Raw genomic sequence first — 6,698 nt, 5'->3', positions numbered from 1 at the left:
TGAACAAATGGGCACATGCTAGGATGCAGAGAACTAAGCACTTATTGAAGTCAAATCAGAGAGAAGTTCACAGATAAAAGTGGATAGTACGTACCCCTGACATGTGCATAGTTAACAAGGAAAAAGCCAAAGTAAGTACAGGCAAAATGTCCAAAATTTCTAGTCAATTGTCAATGGAGGTAATTATGAAGACATAGACATGAAAATAGTTAAGTAGCCATAAATGGCTGACAATAATAAAAAGTCAAAATGAGTGACGTGCATAAATTGAATTGCATAATTTCATAGAAGATGGAGATGAGATGACCGTGGCTTACCACCATTGAGACAGAGTTGAAATGGATGTGGGGCGTGAAGAGACAGTCGCCCCTTATTAGATCAGAAGCTTGATCAGCCAAGCTGGATTAGAAATTTTCTCGCAGGGAAAATGGTATTTGAATTTTATAATCTTTGAACAGTGTGTCTGTGTTTGGGTTTAATAGTACACTGATATTTGAGTTTCAGAATAATTTATCTGGTCGAAAATGTGTAGGCAGAAAACCAGAAACAGGAGTCAATTTATTACCAGAATAGCCTAAGTAATGAGCATGTGAAATGAGTGTATGTAGTAAGAACTAAAAAGAATATGTTTGACAGCAAGAAGCATTTAAGATGAAGAATCGATGGGACTTCAGAGCTGGTATTCTCTATGGAAGGAAGGAAAGGGAAGAGGCAAAGATGATTCCAAGGTTACCATCTAAGTGATACGCACTAAATTAGTAAGGGGACTGAGGGAAAACTTTACAGATCTCTCAGCATCCTCAGAGAGCACCTAAAGTCCTCTGGTTAGGATTTTAATGGCAATCTTAGGTAAACAAACTGGAAATAAGGGTCTTTTCATTTCGATGATGAAATCTGAGAAGATATATCAATTACTAAAGTAAATTTAAGCAGACATTTGATATAATTTATTTTCAGAAGCACAGATCTACATTATTTTCAATACAATTAACTTCTAACTGAAAATAGCCATTCCAATGGCTGACAAGCATTCTAATTTTACCAGAGAGAAAAGTTTTCAGTAGAGCAGTCATGTATATAACACATTCTGATGATATTTTTTAATTTAGAGACCAGAGTATATCTTTAAGTGATCCAAATAAAACGCAATCAAAGGGTGAATTGTACAGTAATACATTTCTGTATCAAATACACATTCTGAATAAATTTTATTCGTTTTAACTCTCAGATAGTAAAATTGATAGAAACATCCGTATTCTTCAGTGGTGCAATCTGAAGTTATCCTTTTTAAATATTCTTAGCAATAATGCTTCCAATTCAATATCACAGCAATCATGAATAACAGCTACTCGTATTATTCTATACTTTTGGTAGGCAGTACCAGCATTCTCTGAATAAAAGAATGAACTGAAGTCAGTAGAGTAGACTCCTATTTTCTCTTATCTGGGCCTTAATTTATTATGCCATCTCACTAGAATTCTTCTTTGTGTGGTTAACTATCCATATTCTACCCATACTCAAGGGTCTGCTCAAATATCACTTCCCCTGCTCCAAAATTCTATTGCATTTGCTGTCTTTGTACCTTGTCTCAGTCCATTCAGGCTGCTAAAACAAAACCACAGAGTGGATGGCTATGAACAACAGAAATACATTTCTCACAGCTCTGGAGGCTGGAAGTCTAAGGCCAGGGTGCCGGCATGGTCAAGTGAGGGCCCCCTTTCAAGCAGCAGAGGTCTCATTTTGTCCTCTGTGGGGCAAGGGAGCTCTCTTGGGTCTCCTTGATACGGAACCTTATTCCATTTTAGGGACCCAATCACATTCCAAAGGCCTCACCTTCTAAATAGCATCACCTTGGGGGTTAGGTTTCGATATGTGAAATTTGGGCAGACACATTCGTACCTTAGTGCAACTCAATGAGACGTGTCATTTTCTAGGCTTATTACTTTTCTTTTCGCTAGTGGCAGCAGGATGAAGGAACAAGCTAAATGGCATCTTCTTTAGGAAGAACCAGACAGATCCAGAAGTTGGGACATTCTGGCCTTGTCGCTTTAACAAGACAGCACTATAAGAAAAAAGAGGGAGGAGGAAGACTGTGCTGTATGGAATAATATCTATGATATGTAACAATCAAGTGCATTTTATGGTTTGAGGTTAGAACCTGTTTTGGACAAACTAGGTACAAAGGACATTTTGAGGACAATTTGGGAAACTGTTATACAAACAGGATGTTAGATGAGAAGGAGACTTATGGACGTGAATATTGGAGATTGTTAACTGGAAAAAGCAACAAACAAGCCAACATGAACGGTATGTTCTCCTAGAAAAAGATTTGGAAGCGTATACACTAGGAATTTAATAGTGATAATCACTGGGTAATGGGATGAGGTCTTATTATTATCTCATTTTTGGCTCCTCTCAATTTTCTAATTTTCTATAATATAGATATACTGTATTTGTTATAATAAAAGTTATTTTTTAAGAGAAAAAAAAACTCTTATATTCCTGGCTAACCTGTCCATGCCTCACATCTGCTCCTGCTCTTATATTACCTGTCAGCTTCACCAAGATGCCCCCAGGAGCTCAGCCAGAGACCTGAGAGTAATGCTGGGTGTCTCATTTTCTCTCACCTGTCACAGGTTTTACCTCCTAAACATTCTCTAGTCTGTCCATTTCTCTTCTACCGTTGATTTTGATCCAAACCCAATTACCTTTTATTGGAGGTTAAGCAACAGTTTGCCAGACAATCTCCCTGTGCCTGGTCAGGTTCTCTTCTCCATCAGAGTGAGCTATCTGAAATGCCAGTATGCAGTATCATTCTCCTGTTTAAAGTTGCTCACTGGTTCTGTATCCCCTCTAGGATACACTCCAGGCTCTTGGTGTGGGATGGCGATCTCCTTAGGATCTAGCCCTTAGGGATGTCCGTCCTCGACCCTTGCCTCACACTGCCCTCAGCTCCAGCATTACTGACCCGCACATATTTCCCTGTACACGTTATGCCCTCTCGTGCCTTGCTGCAAGTATTATTTCTCCAGCAAGCTTTCCCTGATGGGCCCTTGTCCTCAGGCTGAGTGTCTCTCTTTCTGCACTCAGGGCACTGCCCATATTGCTGCATTCACCACTTACCCCTTTGTACAGAAATCATCTGTCTGTGTGTCTGCATCTTCCACTAAACTAGAGGCTACTCCCGAGGAGGCACTGGGAAGCATCTTATCCACAGACGTGGTAGGCACATAATACATATTTGAAAAGCGGATCCACAAGGTACCAGTGGTCAGTATGCTCCCTCAGCAGTGGTGGGTTTCCTCACTCTCCTGCTGGCTGCCTCCAGTTCCTACAGCATTCTCTGGTAGCAGCGTCAGGATCGCAGATTGGAAGCCTGCCCCTGGGAAGAATAACGCCCACCAAGGAATGATAATGGCCCTCTCTGCTTGGCAAGATTGTGAAGTGATTGGAAAGCTACCAGCCTTCTGGGTTCCAGATGCCTGCCTGCCTGAGCCAACTCTGGGATGTTGCTTTTTCCATCTGCTTTCCTGCCTTCTAGACCTTAGTTTTGTTCTGGCTACAGAGACACAGATGCTCTACTCCCTTCAAAAAGTATCTCTTGCAGAAGTTGACCCACTTTATTTATCCTCACTGTGCTCTAGTTTAGTCCCTGCATTGGGCTTCTAGGCAGCACAGAACCTGCTGACTAGTCGCTATCTGGCCATTACCTCACTAAAACGGTAAGCCACGTCTCCAACTACATCTATATGTCCTCATGTGCCTAATCACACCTAGCTCCACGCTTTGCATGTAGTAAATTTCAGCCCATCTTTGTGGATTCACCTATGTTCTGAGTAGTATCTTTCAAGCCCCTCATCGTTTCATACTCTATTTGCTAACCCTGTTTTACACATTTCAAAAACAGTTCTTATCCTAATCATCAGTTAGTATTTACCCATAACTCCATCTTTGGATGGCCTTAAAGTCTAGTACCAGTCCTTTTTATCTACACACTCCTCATTAATTCATTTCTTCTCTGATTTGCCTCTTAAAAATAATTTTGAGCACATTTTCAAGCACCTTTTGCCAAATCACATTGGAATTATCTATATTCTGGAAATATACGTATTTGAACATTTTTTCCTATTGCCTTCAAATAGATTATTAAATTCTCTTTCTTCTTCCAAGTTCTGTAGATATTGCTCCATTATCTCCCATGTTCCAATGCTAGAGAGAAGTCTTAGGCTAAGCAGGCTTTATATCTTTGGGAAGTAATATCCTTCTAAGCCTTCCCTTCTCCTGCCCCATGGAATGATAAATTGTCAGCTGTCAGCTGGCGGCCAGGCAGGGGTCTGGATCTCCCTGGCTAGAGTCTCCTGAGGCCCAATAGACCATGTGAGACAATGTGAGGGCCTGGGGGACAAAGCAGGCACCAAGTCTGGGTTCTGGGAGCCAAATGCCTCAGGGCTCAGAATAGGAGCACAAGTGAATGCAGGGCAGAATCTGAACCGGATCAGGGAAGCTTCTAGTCCTTCAAAAGCAAGAGGCACCATGATGGTGATATAATAGTGGATTAGTCAGCCTAGATTCAAGGGCCGGGCTGGAAAGATAAGATCCTTTCAGAGTTAAACATTTAACTACAATATCTACTTTGTTTTTTCACTGTCTTTGAAATAGGAATGGTGTATTTTCTATCTTTCTGTTCCCTACCTCCACCCTGCCCAAGATCACCCATTTCAAGCCTTTGTTCTCAGATTTGTTTTCCATCTAGATGTTACATGTTTTTAGATTTATATAAAAAAAATTTCTCTTCACATCTTATTATTTCTGATTCCATTTGCTCTACTTTTTTTTTTTTTTTTAATAACAATAGTTTATAGACTGGCAGCTCACCACAGCTGCCTCTTTATTTCAAATTATTTGCTTCAGAAGAAAACGCAGGAGAATATCTTTGGGCCTTGAAGTTAGGCAAAGATTTCTTAGATGGGGCATAAAAAACACGAACTATAAAAGAAAAATCGATAAATGGAAGTCCATCAAAATTAATAATGTTTGCTTCTTGGAAAACAGCATTAAAAAATGAAAAGGTAAGCCACAAATTAGAAAAAATATTTATAAAATATATTTGACAAAGGACTTGCATCTGGAATATAAAAATATCTCTTAAAACTCAATAATAAGAAGACAAATAATCGGATTGGGGAAATAGGCACCAAAGTTTGACTAGCCATTTACGAAAAAAGAATATTTGAATGGCCAACAGGAAGATGGAAAGATATTTAACATCATTGGTCAACAGAGAAATAAAAATTCAATCCGTAATGAGATTTTACCACACATTCATTAGGATAGCTAAAATTAAAATGACCCATAATACCAAGTTTGGTGAGAATGTGGTACAACACAGTGTTAGTAAAAATGTAAAATGATATAACCTCTTTGAAAACAGTTTGATAGTTTCTATACAAGTTAAGCATACATTTACCATATGTGTATACCAGCTTACCAACATATGTACCAACATTTTCATTCCTAGGTACCTATCTAAGAGAAATGAAAACATATGTTCATATGAAGACTTCTACATGAATGCTTACAGTAGCATTTTTCATAACAACCCCCAAAATGAAAACCACCCACATGTTTATCTCTGGATGAACAACATATGATGTATCCATACAAGGGACCCAGTTATAAAAAGAAATAATGAACTACTGATACCCAACAAGAATAAATCTCAAAAACATCATGCTACGTGAAAGAAGCCAGACACAAAAGAGTGCATACTATATGATTTCATTGATAAACATCTCTAGAAAAAGGCAAAATTAGAATAGGAAAATAGAATAGAAAATCTCAGTGGTTTCCTGGGACCAGGGGCTGAGGCGGGGTGGGGATTGAGTGTAGCGGATGCAAGAAGGTCTCAGGGTGATAAAAATGTTCTAAAACTTGATTGTGATTGCACATCTATGTACATTTACCAAAACCTATCAAACTGCACACCTACGCTAGACAATTTTATTCTGTGTAAATTATACCTCGATGATGCTGTAAAAAATATTTGTCTTCACATTTTAAATCATTTCCTTAAGCCAGTCATCTACAGATGATTCAATTTTCTACAGTTAGGTGGAATAATACTTTATATTGCTTTCAACTAAAGTTTTATTTTAGTTTGTGTATGTATGTGTGTTTATTCCAAAGATCCTCTTTTATTGAGAACTAAGGAAATATTAACTATATTTTTCTTCTGTTTCATGAGCAAATCTATTACATGGTAGGAGGGATTCTTCACTAAGCATTTATAAATTTGCTGGTGAATTTGTTCACAGTTCCTTTTTCTGCGTGTGTGTTTTTTCATTTTAGAGTATAATCTGTTGCTCTTTGATGAATATATTGGGAAGCTGTTTTCCAAGCCTGGAAACCTGGACAGGAAGGCTCAGGGTGCATGAAGAAGGGGGTCTGGGGGACTTGGAATCTCAGAGCACAGAGCAGAAAGCAGGAGCAGGCTGGGGGACAGCAGGAATTTGAATTGTGGCCAAGAGCAGGAAAGCAGAGCTGCCCAAGCCCCGATCATTAGGCATAGAAAGCAGAGACTGGAGGCTGGCTGAAGAAGGCGCAGGGAGAGGCTAGCAAGGGTGCCAGTTCAGCAGGAGCTGCTTCCAATCTTTCAGGGAGGGCAGAGAATTGGAGAAACGCTTACAGAATCTGGAAAG

This window comes from Pteropus vampyrus, unplaced genomic scaffold, assembly GCF_000151845.1.
Source record: "Pteropus vampyrus isolate Shadow unplaced genomic scaffold, Pvam_2.0 Scaffold96, whole genome shotgun sequence".
Classification (NCBI taxonomy): Eukaryota; Metazoa; Chordata; class Mammalia; order Chiroptera; family Pteropodidae; genus Pteropus; species Pteropus vampyrus.
This window is presented reverse-complemented; position numbering follows the sequence as displayed.